At 45.4% G+C, this 17,426-nt stretch overlaps 1 protein-coding gene across 1 annotated transcript in view; it reads left to right on the top strand.

The window, feature by feature from the left end:
* GLI2 (GLI family zinc finger 2) overlaps window positions 1-17,426 on the top strand; it is a 315,208-nt gene that overhangs the window by 166,054 nt on the left and 131,728 nt on the right. The gene's annotated exons all lie outside the window — the stretch shown is intronic.

The raw sequence follows: 17,426 nt of genomic DNA, 5'->3' as shown, positions 1-17,426 counted from the left end.
GAACCACTAGCCATGAACATAGGCCAGGGCCTCAGCCGTTCCTTGCCACTCCGTGTGGTAAATGGCATATTGGCAAGTTTACGCTTCTCCTCCGACAATTTTATTTTAGGTTTTGGAGTCCTTTTTTTACTGATATTTGGTGTTTTGGATTTGACATGCTCTGTACTATGACATTGGGCATCGGCCTTGGCAGACGACGTTGCTGGCATTTCATCGTCTCGGCCATGACTAGTGGCAGCAGCTTCAGCACGAGGTGGAAGTGGATCTTGATCTTTCCCTAATTTTGGAACCTCAACATTTTTGTTCTCCATATTTTAATAGGCACAACTAAAAGGCACCTCAGGTAAACAATGGAGATGGATGGATTGGATACTAGTATACAATTATGGACGGGCTGCCGAGTGCCGACACAGAGGTAGCCACAGCCGTGAACTACCGCACTGTACTGTGTCTGCTGCTAATATATAGACTGGTTGATAAAGAGATAGTATACTCGTAACTAGTATGTATGTATAAAGAAAGAAAAAAAAACCACGGTTAGGTGGTATATACAATTATGGACGGGCTGCCGAGTGCCGACACAGAGGTAGCCACAGCCGTGAACTACCGCACTGTACTGTGTCTGCTGCTAATATATAGACTGGTTGATAAAGAGATAGTATACTCGTAACTAGTATGTATGTATAAAGAAAGAAAAAAAAACCACGGTTAGGTGGTATATACAATTATGGACGGGCTGCCGAGTGCCGACACAGAGGTAGCCACAGCCGTGAACTACCGCACTGTACTGTGTCTGCTGCTAATATAGACTGGTTGATAAAGAGATAGTATACTCGTAACTAGTATGTATGTATAAAGAAAGAAAAAAAAACCACGGTTAGGTGGTATATACAATTATGGACGGGCTGCCGAGTGCCGACACAGAGGTAGCCACAGCCGTGAACTACCGCACTGTACTGTGTCTGCTGCTAATATATAGACTGGTTGATAAAGAGATAGTATACTCGTAACTAGTATGTATGTATAAAGAAAGAAAAAAAAACCACGGTTAGGTGGTATATACAATTATGGACGGGCTGCGGAGTGCCGACACAGAGGTAGCCACAGCCGTGAACTACCGCACTGTACTGTGTCTGCTGCTAATATATAGACTGGTTGATAAAGAGATAGTATACTCGTAACTAGTATGTATGTATAAAGAAAGAAAAAAAAACCACGGTTAGGTGGTATATACAATTATGGACGGGCTGCCGAGTGCCGACACAGAGGTAGCCACAGCCGTGAACTACCGCACTGTACTGTGTCTGCTGCTAATATATAGACTGGTTGATAAAGAGATAGTATACTCGTAACTAGTATGTATGTATAAAGAAAGAAAAAAAAACCACGGTTAGGTGGTATATACAATTATGGACGGGCTGCCGAGTGCCGACACAGAGGTAGCCACAGCCGTGAACTACCGCACTGTACTGTGTCTGCTGCTAATATATAGACTGGTTGATAAAGAGATAGTATACTCGTAACTAGTATGTATGTATAAAGAAAGAAAAAAAAACCACGGTTAGGTGGTATATACAATTATGGACGGGCTGCCGAGTGCCGACACAGAGGTAGCCACAGCCGTGAACTACCGCACTGTACTGTGTCTGCTGCTAATATAGACTGGTTGATAAAGAGATAGTATACTCGTAACTAGTATGTATGTATAAAGAAAGAAAAAAAAACCACGGTTAGGTGGTATATACAATTATGGACGGGCTGCCGAGTGCCGACACAGAGGTAGCCACAGCCGTGAACTACCGCACTGTACTGTGTCTGCTGCTAATATATAGACTGGTTGATAAAGAGATAGTATACTCGTAACTAGTATGTATGTATAAAGAAAGAAAAAAAAACCACGGTTAGGTGGTATATACAATTATGGACGGGCTGCCGAGTGCCGACACAGAGGTAGCCACAGCCGTGAACTACCGCACTGTACTGTGTCTGCTGCTAATATAGACTGGTTGATAAAGAGATAGTATACTCGTAACTAGTATGTATGTATAAAGAAAGAAAAAAAAACCACGGTTAGGTGGTATATACAATTATGGACGGGCTGCCGAGTGCCGACACAGAGGTAGCCACAGCCGTGAACTACCGCACTGTACTGTGTCTGCTGCTAATATATAGACTGGTTGATAAAGAGATAGTATACTACTAATATTATATATACTGGTGGTCAGGTCACTGGTCACTAGTCACACTTGCAGTGGCACTCCTGCAGCAAAAGTGTGCACTGTTTAATTTTAATATAATATTATGTACTCCTGGCTCCTGCTATAACCTATAACTGGCACTGCAGTAGTGCTCCCCAGTCTCCCCCACAATTATAAGCTGTGTGAGCTGAGCAGTCAGACAGATATATAATATATATAGATGATGCAGCACACTGGCCTGAGCCTGAGCAGTGCACACAGATATGGTATGTGACTGACTGAGTCACTGTGTGTATCGCTTTTTTCAGGCAGAGAACGGATATATTAAATAAACTGCACTGTGTGTCTGGTGGTCACTCACTATATAATATATTATGTACTCCTGGCTCCTGCTATAACCTATAACTGGCACTGCAGTAGTGCTCCCCAGTCTCCCCCACAATTATAAGCTGTGTGAGCTGAGCAGTCAGACAGATATATATAATATTATATATAGATAATAGATGATGCAGCACACTGGCCTGAGCCTGAGCAGTGCACACAGATATGGTATGTGACTGAGTCACTGTGTGCTGTGTATCGCTTTTTTCAGACAGAGAACGGATTATAAATAAAACTGGTGGTCACTGGTCACTATCAGCAAAACTCTGCACTGTACTGAGTACTCCTAATGCTCCCCAAAATTAGTAAATCAAGTGTCTCTCTAATCTATTCTAAACGGAGAGGACGCCAGCCACGTCCTCTCCCTATCAATCTCAATGCACGTGTGAAAATGGCGGCGACGCGCGGCTCCTTATATAGAATCCGAGTCTCGCGATAGAATCCGAGCCTCGCGAGAATCCGACAGCGTCATGATGACGTTCGGGCGCGCTCGGGTTAACCGAGCAAGGCGGGAAGATCCGAGTCGCTCGGACCCGTGAAAAAAAACATGAAGTTCTGGCGGGTTCGGATTCAGAGAAACCGAACCCGCTCATCTCTAATAATTATAACTAATATAGCAGTAAGAAAAGCCTATGGGGGTCATTCCGAGCTTAGCAAAAGTGCGAACGCATGTGCAGCCGAGCTCTGCAAAAACAGTGTGTGCAGTTTCAGAGTAGCTCTGAACCTACTCAGCGCTTGCGATTACTTCAGCCTATTCGTATCCGTCATACATCTGCCCAGCGAATGCCCAGCCACGCCTGCGTTTTTTCAGACACGCCTGCGTTTTTTCAGACACGCCTGCGTTTTTGCAAATACTCCCTGAAAACAGTCAGTTGACACCCAGTTACGCTCCCTTCCTATCAATCTTCTTGCGGCCGCCAGTGCGAAGGAAAACTTTGCTAGAACCTGAGCACAACCACAAGAGCTTTGTACCCATACGTCGAGCGTGCGCATTGCGGGGCATACACATGCATAGAAATGCCATTTTCTCTGACGTCCTAAGTGAATGCTGGGACTCCGTAAGGACCATGGGGAATAGCGGCTCCGCAGGAGACTGGGCACAACTAAAAGAAAGCTTTAGTCTAACTGGTGTGCACTGGCTCCTCCCACTATGACCATCCTCCAGACTCCAGTTAGAATCTTGTGCCCGGCTGAGCTGGATGCACACTAGGGGCTCTCCTGAGCTCCTAGAAGAGAAAGTATATTTTAGGTTTTTTATTTTCAGTGAGATCTGCTGGCAACAGACTCACTGCTACGAGGGACTAAGGGGAGAAGAAGCGAACCTACCTGACTGGAGATAGTTTGGGCTTCTTAGGCTACTGGACACCATTAGCTCCAGAGGGATCGAACACAGGACCCGACCTCGATCGTTCGGTCCCGGAGCCGCGCCGCCGTCCCCCTTACAGAGCCAGAAGCAAGAAGTGGTCCGGAAAATCGGCGGCAGAAGACCTCGGTCTTCAACAGGGTAGCGCACAGCACTGCAGCTGTGCGCCATTGCTCCTCATGCACACCTCACACTCCGGTCACTGATGGGTGCAGGGCGCTGGGGGGGGGAAGGCTGGCCCTGAGCAGCAATATAAACACCTTGGCTGGCAAATCATCACAATATATAGTCCCAGAGGCTATATATGTGATAAATTACCCCTGCCAGAATTCCTGAAAAAAGCGGGAGAAAGTCAGCCGAAAAAGGGGCGGGGCTAACTCCCTCAGCACACTGGCGCCATTTCTCCCTCACAGCTCCGCTGGAAGGATCGCTCCCAGGCTCTCCCCTGCAGTATCAAGCTACAAAGGGTAAAAAAGAGAGGGGGGGCACTAAATTTAGGCGCAGTATAACTTATATAGCAGCTATAAAGGGAAATAATTCAGTTAATCCCTGTATTATTATAGCGCTCTGGTGTGTGCTGGCATACTCTCTCTCTGTCTCCCCAAAGGGCTTTGTGGGGTCCTGTCCTCTGTCAGAGCATTCACTGTGTGTGTGCGGTGTGTCGGTACGGCTGTGTCGACATGTTTGATGAGGAAGCTTATGTGGAGGCGGAGCAGATGCCTATAAATGTGATGTCACCCCCTGCGGGGCCGACACCTAAGTGGATGGTTATGTGGAAGGAATTACGTGACAGTGTCGACTCCTTACATAAAAGGTTTGACGACATACCAAATATGGGACAGCCGGCTTCTCAGCCTGTGCCTGCCCAGGCGTCTCAAAAGCCATCAGGGGCTCTAAAACGCCCGCTACCTCAGATGGCAGACACAGATGTCGACACGGATACTGACTCCAGTGTCGACGACGATGAGACTAATGTAACTTCCAATAGGGCCACACGTTACATGATTGAGGCTATGAAAAATGTGTTGCACATTTCTGATGTTACCCCAGGTACCACAAAAAAGGGTATTATGTTTGGAGAGAAAAAACTACCAGTAGTTTTTCCTCCATCTGAGGAGTTAAATGAAGTGTGTGAAGAAGCGTGGGCTTCCCCCGATAAGAAACTAGTAATTTCTAAAAGGTTACTAATGACGTACCCTTTCCCGCCAGAGGATAGGTCACGTTGGGAAACATCCCCTAGGGTGGATAAAGCGCTCACACGCTTGTCAAAGAAGGTGGCACTACCGTCTCCGGATACGGCCGCCCTAAAGGAACCTGCTGATAGAAAGCAGGAGGCTATCCTGAAGTCTGTATATACACACACAGTTATTATACTGAGACCAGCTATTGCTTCAGCATGGATGTGCAGTGCTGCAGCTGCGTGGTCAGATTCCCTGTCGGAAAATATTGATACCCTAGACAGGGACACTATATTGCTAACCGTAGAGCATATTAAAGACGCAGTCTTATACATGAGAGATGCACAGAGGGATATTTGCCGGCTGGCATCTAAAATAAGTGCAATGTCCATTTCTGCCAGGAGAGGGTTATGTACTCGGCAGTGGACAGGTGATGCAGACTTTAAAAGGCACATGGAAGTTTTGCCTTATAAAGGTGAGGAGTTGTTCGGGGATGGTCTCTCGGACCTAGTTTCCACAGCAACAGCTGGGAAGTCTGCATTTTTACCCCATGTTCCCTCACAGCCAAAGAAAGCACCGTATTATCAGGTACAGTCCTTTCGGCCCCATAAGGGCAAGCGGGTTAAAGGCGCGTCCTTTCTGCCCAGAGGCAGAGGTAGAGGGAAAAAGCTGCAGCATACAGCCAGTTCCCAGGAGCAAAAGTCCTCCCCCGCTTCCTCTAAGTCCACCGCATGACGCTGGGGCTCCACAGGCGGAGCCAGGTACGGTGGGGGCCCATCTCAAAAATGTCAGCGATCAGTGGGCTCGCTCACGGGTGGATCCCTGGATCTTTCAAGTAGTATCTCAGGGGTACAAGCTGGAATTCGAGACGTCTCCCCCCCGCCATTTCCTCAAATCTGCCTTGCCAACAACTCCCTCAGGCAGGGAGGCAGTGATAGAGGCAATTCACAAGCTGTGTTCCCAGCAGGTGATAGTCAAGGTTCCCCTACTTCAACAAGGACGGGGTTACTATTCCACAATGTTTGTGGTACCGAAACCGGACGGTTCGGTGAGACCCATTTTAAATTTGAAATCCTTGAACACATATATAAAAAAAATTCAAGTTCAAGATGGAATCGCTCAGGGCGGTTATTGCAAGCCTGGACGAGGGGGATTACATGGTATCACTGGACATCAAGGATGCTTACCTGCATGTCCCCATTTACCATCCTCACCAGGAGTACCTCAGATTTGTGGTACAGAATTGTCATTACCAATTCCAGACGTTGCCGTTCGGTCTATCCACGGCTCCGAGGGTCTTTACCAAGGTAATGGCCAAAATGATGATACTCCTTCGAAAGAAGGGAGTTTTAATTATCCCGTACTTGGACGATCTCCTGATAAAGGCGAGGTCCAGGGAGCAGTTGTTAGTCGGGGTAGCACTATCTCGGGAGGTGCTACAACAGCACGGCTTGATTCTAAATATTCCAAAGTCACAGCTGGTCCCTACGACACGTCTACTGTTCCTGGGGATGGTTCTGGACACAGAACAGAAAAAAGTGTTTCTCCCGGAGGAGAAGGCCAAGGAGCTGTCATCTCTAGTCAGAGGCCTCCTAAAACCAAAACAGGTGTCGGTGTATCACTGCACGCGGATCCTGGGAAAGATGGTAGCTTCCTACGAAATAATTCCATTCGGCAGGTTCCATGCAAGAACTTTTCAGTGGGACCTGTTGGACAAGTGGTCCGGATCGCATCTTCAGATGCATCGGCTGATAACCCTGTCTCCAAGGACCAGGGTGTCTCTGCTGTGGTGGCTGCAAAGTGCTCATCTTCAAGAGGGCCGCAGATTCGGCATACAGGACTGGGTCCTGGTGTCCACGGATGCCAGCCTTCGAGGCTGGGGGGCAGTCACACAGGGAAGAAACTTCCAAGGACTATGGTCAAGTCAGGAGACTTCCCTACACATAAATATTCTGGAACTGAGGGCCATTTACAATGCCTTAAGTCAGGCAAAACCCCTGCTTCAAAACCAGCCGGTACTGATCCAGTCAGACAACATCACGGCAGTCGCCCATGTAAACCGACAGGGCGGCACGAGAAGCAGGACAGCGATGGCAGAAGCCACAAGGATTTCTCCGATGGGCGGAAAATCACGTGTTAGCACTGTCAGCAGTGTTCATTCCGGGAGTGGACAACTGGGAAGCAGACTTCCTCAGCAGGCACGACCTCCACCCGGGAGAGTGGGGACTTCATCCAGAAGTCTTCCAACTGATTGTAAACCGTTGGGAAAGGCCACAGGTGGACATGATGGCGTCCCGCCTAAACAAAAAGCTAGAAAGATATTGCGCCAGGTCAAGAGACCCGCAGGCGATAGCTGTGGACGCTCTAGTGACACCGTGGGTGTACCGGTCGGTTTATGTGTTCCCTCCTCTTCCTCTCATACCAAAGGTACTGAGGATAATAAGGAGAAGAGGAGTAAGAACTATACTCATTGTTCCGGATTGGCCAAGAAGAGCTTGGTACCCGGAACTTCAAGAAATGATCTCAGAGGACCCATGGCCTCTGCCGCTCAGACAGGGGCCCTGTCTGTTCCAAGACTTACCGCGGCTGCGTTTGACGGCTTGGCGGTTGAACACCGGATCCTGAAGGAAAAGGGTATTCCGGAGGAAGTCATTCCTACGCTGATTAAAGCTAGGAAGGAAGTAACCGCAAACCATTATCACCGCATATGGCGAAAATATGTTGCGTGGTGTGAGGCCAGGAAGGCCCCAACGGAGGAATTTCAGCTGGGCCGTTTCCTGCACTTCCTACAGTCAGGGTTGACTATGGGCCTAAAATTGGGTTCCATTAAGGTCCAGATTTCGGCTCTATCGATTTTCTTCCAGAGAGAACTGGCTTCACTACCTGAAGTTCAGACTTTTGTTAAGGGAGTGCTGCATATTCAGCCCCCTTTTGTGCCTCCAGTGGCACCTTGGGATCTCAACGTGGTGTTGGATTTCCTAAAGTCACATTGGTTTGAGCCACTTAAAACCATGGAATTGAAGTATCTCACGTGGAAAGTGGTCATGTTGTTGGCCTTGGCTTCGGCCAGGCGTGTATCAGAATTGGCGGCTTTGTCATGTAAAAGCCCTTATCTGATTTTCCATATGGATAGGGCAGAATTGAGGACTCGTCCCCAATTTCTCCCTAAGGTGGTATCAGCCTTTCATCTGAACCAACCTATCGGGGTGCCTGCGGCTACTAAAGACTTGGAGGCTTCCAAGTTGTTGGACGTAGTCAGGGCCTTGAAAATTTATGTTTCCAGGACAGCTGGAGTCAGAAAGACTGACTCGCTATTTATCCTGTATGCGCCCCACAAGTTGGGTGCACCTGCTTCAAAGCAGACTATTGCTCGCTGGATCTGTAGTACGATTCAGCTTGCACATTCTGCGGCTGGACTGCCGCATCCTAAATCGGTAAAAGCCCATTCCACGAGGAAGGTGGGCTCTTCTTGAGCGGCTGCCCGAGGGGTCTCGGCTCTTCAACTTTGCCGAGCAGCTACTTGGTCGGGGTCAAACACGTTTGCTAAATTCTACAAGTTTGACACCCTGGCTGAGGAGGACCTAGAGTTTGCCCATTCGGTGCTGCAGAGTCATCCGCACTCTCCCGCCCGTTTGGGAGCTTTGGTATAATCCCCATGGTCCTTACGGAGTCCCAGCATCCACTTAGGACGTCAGAGAAAATAAGAATTTACTCACCGGTAATTCTATTTCTCGTAGTCCGTAGTGGATGCTGGGCGCCCATCCCAAGTGCGGATTGTCTGCAATACTTGTATATAGTTATTGTTTAACTAAAGGGTTATTGTTGAGCCATCCGTTGAGAGGCTCAGTTGTTATCATACTGTTAACTGGGTATTGTATCACGAGTTATACGGTGTGATTCGTGTGGCTGGTATGAGTCTTACCCGGGATTCAAAATCCTTCCTTATTGTGTCAGCTCTTCCGGGCACAGTATCCTAACTGAAGTCTGGAGGAGGGTCATAGTGGGAGGAGCCAGTGCACACCAGTTAGACTAAAGCTTTCTTTTAGTTGTGCCCAGTCTCCTGCGGAGCCGCTATTCCCCATGGTCCTTACGGAGTCCCAGCATCCACTACGGACTACGAGAAATAGAATTACCGGTGAGTAAATTCTTATTTTTTCACCTGACTGCTGTGCTGCGAAAATCGGCAGCGAGCGATCAACTCGGAATGACCCCCAATATTCTAATTAGGCACTTGCACTGAAAATATAAAAGAGCTGCTTATAGTATTTCAAAATAAGCAGTTTATACTGAAAAAAGTAGATATTGCAGAAGATAATGAAAAGTTGGAGAATTGGTGATCTTTCTCCTTATGCAGAGCAGATTTCCTGCCCACAATACCATTGAAGGACGCTGGCAGCCTTTTAGACACTTTGAGGAAACTGATGATAAGAGAGCAACAGTTTGCATCCAACTCCACAGAAAATGTAAATGCAACGTCAAACTCATGCTCAAGGTATTTAAACTAATTTGTACATACTGTATTTAGCAGTGATGTGCAGACTTCCCCTGTTATACCCAAGCATACGCCAGAGTTTTAAGTATAAAAGTAAATTGAATAATACACAGAAGATATTTTTATTTACACACACACACACACACACACACACACACACACACACACACACACACACACACACACACACACACAATCCCTACATGAACCCATCGGGTTCATATATCTGTTTGTACATCTGACTCTGAACTAGCCACGTCACTGACATTTAGACTAATCAGGTGCAAACACAGGACTTCTGGAGGGGGGTTTCCAGATAATTGATTTAAGAGCGATTGTCGCCAGGCCATGAAAGATGCATTATTAGCATGTAAGAAGGTATAGTGTGCCCCAAACAAAGTGCAGTTTATGTAATACAGTTCTTCAGACATACTGTACAGGCCCAATGATCATGGTAAGCCACTTACCAGATTATAGCGCTCTTTCTCAAACAGGTCTCAAGGCGCTTTACAGACATCAAAAGCAAAGCACATAGTACGAAAGAGATAAGTAATACAGCGGGTGTGGTATGGATGACCGGCGGTCAGCATACCGACGCCGTGATCCCGGCAGCATACCTACATCGGGATCCAGACGGGGAGGTCGAGTGCAGCAAGCTGCGCTCACCATGCTTCGGGCTCGGTGGCGACCTCAGTTCGCCACGGATTCTATTCCCACTCTATGGGTGTCGTGGACACCCATGAGTGGAAATAGTCTCTGTTGGTCGGCATGCCGACCATCGGGATAATGAGGGGGCGGGATGTTGGGGGAGGTCATGTGACCGCCGGTCTCCTGAGCGCTGGTCACGTGAATACCACCCAATACAGCAATAGAAAAACCACACAGAAATAATAATTAAACAAAAACTACAGCGCAAAATAATAATTTTGCAGGTTTGGTGCAGACATTTTGGGTATTTAACTTTCACTAGTTGTATATTCCACACACAAAAGGTACTAAATCAGGCAGGCATCTTCGGGGCACTATGTAGGATTACCCTGGGTGGAATAGTATATACCTAAAAGAGATGACACAAAATGGTTGGTTGGGTGTTTTTAAGAGCGCTTACCTATAAATCATCTAGGGGGATAGTTATCAATACCGTCATTTTTCTCTGTCATGTATTATCTCTTATGCCTGTTATTCATAGCAATAATAGATTACTTTAATAGATGACTTTAGAGGCCAATTTATCAACGAATGTTGTGCCAGGACTGAGCATTTAAAAGAATTGCAAAATAATTAACTTCTGGGTTCTGACCTGGTGTCTTTAGAGAGCACAAGCGAACATCAGTCAGTGCATGCGGTCCTGACTGCCGTGAAAAGGAATCCAAAGATCTCTCTCCAGCGATGCTGTAGTCTGTAGGGCATACATGCTAACTCCATCCTCAGATGGTGTTAGCTATTGGGGCAAGCGCTGAAAAGCTAAACTTTGTGGAGCTAGATAAATTGCTCCAGACTGTGGTCGCATTTTAGAATTATGGGGTCTGTGGCGTTCTGCATTTGTCTGCCTAATGCAGGAGATACAGTATATCCAGTGTTATATAGCCTACATACTTAAATATGCCTGTAACATGCAGGATTTACAGCTTGATAAATAGCTCTGATCTTGAACCCTAATTTTGCAATGTACTTGTGTTGTAAGAACAGCATTGTATTTACTATTGAAGTTCATAAACTCTGCTGTTCTTAGGCCTGTGCAAACCTCTCTTTCCAAGGTTCTAGAATGCAAATCATAGGGAGTCTAGTAACGGGTTTGGGTGTTTAGCCTGGTGTGTACACTGCAATCACAGGGAGGAAGTGTGTGTGTCTCTAGCACATTGTGGTGGAGGGTCTTGCTGTTTGCTTGGCTTTGTCTGGCTTCCAATTTGCATTCTCTTGATGGATTGCCAGGGTCGGAGGTGCTCTGCTTGGGAAATGTGAAGTGCCGTCTCGGCAAACTCTTTAGAGGCAGGAAACACAAGCTGAGCCCTGCGGCCACTCTGAGGCTGCTCTGCATTCCCCATGCTTCCCCTAGATCAGTGTGACAGGTTACTGAGAAACTCTGGACATGAATTGAAGCCTCTCCACAGAGCTCTTGTCACAGATATTTGCTGAAGTAGGTTCTTCTCACAAGCTGAGCAATCCGTGGCTGAGGAACATCGCAGACGTCTCCCACCTACGTAAAAACAATTCTATATACTATAGGCCCCATACACTTAACGTGACATGTCTGACCGTCATGTCGCAGGCGATCACCTTGGCAGTCTCCCAGGTGGCAGGATCGCACGCCTGTATGCCTACACCTAACCACAACCCCCCCAGGCCTAAACCTAACCTTGCGAACATACTTCTGGTCGGGTTGCAGACTGTCGGGATTCCGGCATCAGCATCATGACCCAATCGCAGTTCCGACATCAGTATTCTGAGGGGTGTCGGGATTCTGGTGTTTGTTTTCTGGCATCCGGGATCCCTACAGCCGCCATCATGACTGCATCCCGCTTAAAAGTCTATTTATCAAACAGGTTTTTCATAAAGTTATATATCACCACTATGTTAGAACAGACTATCTCCTGCAAAAGGCTGACTACCACTGCAGAACGCTGCAGACCGAATTCCCTATTACCAAACTCCAAAAGGTATCTGGATGTAAGGTCAACAGTCAAATGTTCGACACCATATGGTCGACATGGTCAACAGGTTCAGTTGGTCATCATGACAGTAGTCGACACAACATGTGGTCGATATAAATTTTTTGGATTTATTTTATTTTTTTGCATTTTTTTCAACTTTTTCATGCTTTACCATCCACGTGGATTACAACTGAGAATGGTAATCTGTGTCGATCTCATCTGTAGCAGTACACTACTTGAAGTTTCATGTGCTGAACCTGCAATTTGACACCCAAAAAAACATTAAAAAGCAGTGTCAGAGTCCATCTTTTGATTGTTTTTTTGGAGTGTGGGAGAAATCTGTGCTGTATATTGTGTACCGAGTGCCACCTGTCAGTCTCCTCTGTTTCTTTTTGCATGTAACTAAGTCACTAAAACTCTGGCTCAGTAGAGGGAAGATTTTTCAAATAAAAGTTTTAGACTATTACGGTTACCATACAGCTGAGTCAATGAATTAGGCTTGGCCCCAGAGACCATCTGTAGCTCACAAATCTATGAGGTTTTCTTGTTTCCTTTATGTTTAATATATACACATACAGTGTACACCCAGAAATCCCCTTGCAGGGTTGATAGAATAAAATACTCAGTGTTTTATGATCTATTCATCTATTTACTATCACCTCTCTGGCTGGCACTACTTAGGCCTGCAGTGAATCTCCCCTGTTTATATTATGGCAAGATGGGGGGGAGGGGAGTGGGTCATGTCATGATTAAATACCAGTGATTGGAACCAGACTTTGAGCATTAGGAGTGTGTATCGTATCAAGTGTAGACTGTGGAAACTTCTCAAAGAGCTGAGAGCTGTGACTCACTGACAGGTGGCACAGAGCCCGTAACTCATTTAAAGTGCTGTAAATTCAGAATATACCACTTTTCCTCACACAACCCTCTAGGTCTGTGCTGTGTCTGAGGAGAGCTGGGTATTGTCCCAGCTGCAAATGAACCATCGCCATGTGGTCTGAAATGGCTCCCATTCCTCTCATTCACAGCAGTCGCAGAACCTATTCACACTGGAATGTTTCATTTATATACTAGTTTTTTTACCTGTATTTAATCTGACTTTAGTAAGTAGATAGGAAAGAAGGTGATGACAGGACAATAGGGATCATTCATCCCTACAGGAAAAACTCCATAAGTGCACAAGGCATTCTTCACATGACACAGCATGCACAAGAATAAAAAAGTGGACTTTTTTATGTACCCATGTTAGTCGATTATACTGTAATCTGTAGTCGTCAATGTGAAAAGTAGATACTGATGACATGCTATATTTGTAACGTGCATATTGCCTTCATCCACAGATGCGCCTTGACATTTTAATGTACAGTACATACCTCCAAGAATAATGGAAACTATTTGCTTATCTCCAGAATTAGTCATAACGCCAATTTTCTTTTTTGTTGATATGGTGTTTAGTTCATAGTTGCCTACCTTCTCTCATTCTGCAGGAGACTCCCTGAAATAGCAGCAATCTCCCTCACTCCCTGAATAGACCAGCAATCTCACATTCTTGGGGGAAAAAATAAATCAGAGATACATACATTCAAATGGGCTCATCAGTGCTATTTACATGCAGTGGTTATAAGGCACAATGATCTCTATGACTACATGCATTTTAAATAAGGTTTCTCATGGTCACTTACAGTATATGGAATCTCTTGTAAAACACAATACACAAACAAATCCTGAAAAATATTAGCTTCTTTTCTTCAACAAATAGATCTTACTAACTTTGGGGCTCATTTACATTTGGATGCAAGTCATTTTTATGACACCTCTCAGATGTAGCAGTACAGAGCCGATAGGTGTTACTTTCACAATCACCCTGAAATGATTTTTCAAAAGTAGGCAGATATGGTTTAGTTCTGTATTTTATAATCTGTGTAATTTATCATTTGTATTAGAAGCTCTGCATGAAGAACTGAATCTCTCCTACAGATCTCGCATATCTTGCACTAGTCATGGAAATAGTGGATGGAAGGTTTGGTCGACACTTCCCACCTGTCCCTCATGGAATAGACCAGGAGTTTTGAACTCCAGTCCTCATTTTCCACCAACAGAGTCATGCATTCAGTATTTCTTCAATGATACAGAGCAGAGTTAATCTATTTTGCTGGGTCAATATTTGTAATACATGTTTCCACAGAGAGGTATCCTGTAAACATGGCATGTTGATCGTATTTAAGGATCTACGTAGTGACAATTATTTTATTGAATCTGGAAGAGCTGTTCGCTGATGGGGGCGGGACTGGCGCTTCTCATCATTCTCATAAAATTGTGTCATAATGGCTTGGCCCTCCCTCATGGACCAGCAATTTGTGGCGTTAACTTGCCCATCCAGCCCACTTAATTAGGAAGTGCACAGGATGCAGGAGGGTCACTTACTCTTCCAGGAATCTGTGGGACTTCCCGAAGATTCAGGTGTATGTCAAACAGATAAGTGTGCCTGAGTACTGGAGTTGAGATCCTCTGTAATAGACCGTTATTATATATTATAAGTGTAGGGAATACTAATTCACCACATGGTTCATTTCTGTAACATTTAGTTTTTCGTTTGTTCCAGCCTAATTATTTTTCAGCAACAGAGATTACATATATCTCAATAGTATACTGTAATAGCTGTATTCTATTGATATGTCCAGTGAATGCAATGTTACATCGCAGAGTCCATTACAGCAAGATCAGAAGAATATTACACAGATATAGAGGTCCTATGTACACTCAGAGGAGATGCACCCTATGAATTCTATAGCAGCTACTGGAAGTGCAATAACTGCTGTGTGCAAGTGTTAGATCCATTTCTTGTCTGCTTCTAAGGCACGTTTTTCAACCACTGTGACATGAGTAGTCCATAGGTTTGCCATTGAACAAGCATACCCATGCAACCAGTGTGCAGTCACCTTCGATACTCTGGATCAATAAAGACTGGTGGCTGCATTGCCATCTCTATCTTTGGGCAGCGTTGGGCTCTTCCAGGAGGTTCAGACACAGCCCGGGTTGTGACCTCTGGAGATGCAGTGGTCTGACAAGACAGGTCACACAGCCGCATTGCTGTCTTCCCCGCACAGTGCTCAGTGCTCTACCTTGGACAGAGATAAAGTGCCAGACAACCAGTTCCTGTCATTTTTCACTTGTAACATGGCAGTTAGGAGCTAATTGGCTGGTACTTTATTTCCACTTTATCTCTCTCCAAAGCTTAGTATGGGAGCTCCTCTCTATTCTGTTCTACAGTCAGGTAAGTATTTTGTGGGGGAATAGGGCAATAATGAATGTGTTTTCTTTTTTTTGTCCTGTGAGGACCACGGTGTTTTATTATTTTTCCTGTGGGGATCGCTGTTTTTTTCAACTACATGTTTACAGAAAATCTGGAAGCAACAAATATCAACATATATTAACTGTATGTTGATATTTGTTATTATATATGTGACTCAGAAAAATTATGGTGTGCCTTGGCTATTTTAAAATCTTGGGGGTAATTCCAAGTTGATCGCAGCAGGAAAGTTTTTAGCAGTTGGGCAAAACCATGTGCACTGCAGGGCAGGCAGATATAACATGTGCAGAGAGAGATAGATTTGGGTGGGGTAAGTTCAAACTGAAATCTAAATTGCAGTGTAAAAACAAGCAGCCAGTATTTACCCTGCACAGAAACAATATAACCCACCCAAATCTAACTCTCTCTGCACATGTTATATCTGCCTCCCCTGCAGTGCACATGGTTTTGCCCAACTGCTAAAAACTTTCCTGCTGCGATCATCTTGGAATTACCCCCCTTGTTCAGTGTGCTGTGTGTTAAAAAAAGGTTGAAATCCAATGATCTATCAAAATTATAGATTTTAATTTAAAATGAATTAATAACTCTCTCCACACATGTAAATGTGATTGTGTCAGGAGAGCAGATTGGGGGATATTGGCTTCTAGTTGCTGTTCCTTAAACCTGACTTTCCACCTATACTTAAATAAACTTTATTTCAACAACGGGACATCTGACAGTTTATGGGGTTGCTGCCAGTCTGCAGACTGAGGATTAGATTTGTTCTCTTGTTCTGTGCTCTGTCTAAACTTTGCACCTAAATTCTTTGCAGAATAATTGTGTATACTGTACATAGCAACAGGACTAATTATAATACACTAACCCTTTCCATGCCTTATTTGCAGACATCCGCACTGATCAATGATGCATTTGAAAAGGAGTAAGCAACCTGTAGCACTCCACTTGCTGTGGAACTAATCATCCTAGCATGCCCTGCCACATTTTTAATATGCCCTGAAAACCCATATGTGGCAGGGCATTCTGCAATGTGTAGTTCCACAGCAGCTGGAGTGCAACAGGTTGCCTTCCCCTGCATTACAACATAGGAGGTCATTCCGAGTCGTTCGCTCGGAAAATTTATTCGCATCGCAGCGTTTTTCCGCTTAGTGCGCATGCGCAATGTCCGCACTGCGACTGTGCCAAGTAAATTTGCTATGAAGTTTGGATTTTTACTCACCGCTTTTTCTTCGCTCAGGCGATCGTAGTGTGATTGACAGGAAATGGGTGTTACTGGGCGGAAACAGGCCGTTTTATGGGCGTGTGGGAAAAAAACGCTACCGTTTCCGGAAAAAACGCGGGAGTGGCTGGAGAAACGGAGGAGTGTCTGGGCGAACGCTGGGTGTGTTTGTGACGTCAAACCAGGAACGATAAGCACTGAACTGATCGCAGATGCCGAGTAAGTCTGAAGCTACTCTGAAACTGCTACGAGATGTGTAATCGCAATATTGCGAATCTTTCGTTCGCAATTTTAAAAAGCTAAGATTCACTCCCAGTAGGCGGCGGCTTAGCGTGTGCAATACTGCTAAAATCGCCTTGCGAGCGAACAACTCGGAATGAGGGCCATAGTTCCTTTAAGAGCCAAATACCCCTCCAAGTAAAGAGGGACCAGTGATTAGTGCAAAAAATATTATTTACAAGTAGAAATGAAACCTAGCTGGAGACTTTATGAGGTGTTAGAGTTGGTAACTACCTGCAATGTATATAAATTATGTTTTATGAAGATGTTGTAGAGGTAAGAAAGAAGGTCCATAAACCCTGCATAGAGCTGAGATTATTCCGAAGGAACGCCGGCTTCACAGTCACGATTTATCCAG

The sequence above is a fragment of the Pseudophryne corroboree genome, chromosome 7 (assembly GCF_028390025.1).
Source record: "Pseudophryne corroboree isolate aPseCor3 chromosome 7, aPseCor3.hap2, whole genome shotgun sequence".
NCBI lineage: Eukaryota > Metazoa > Chordata > Amphibia > Anura > Myobatrachidae > Pseudophryne > Pseudophryne corroboree.
Note: the sequence above shows the minus strand (reverse complement) of the source record. Positions and strands in the feature narration are given on the sequence as shown.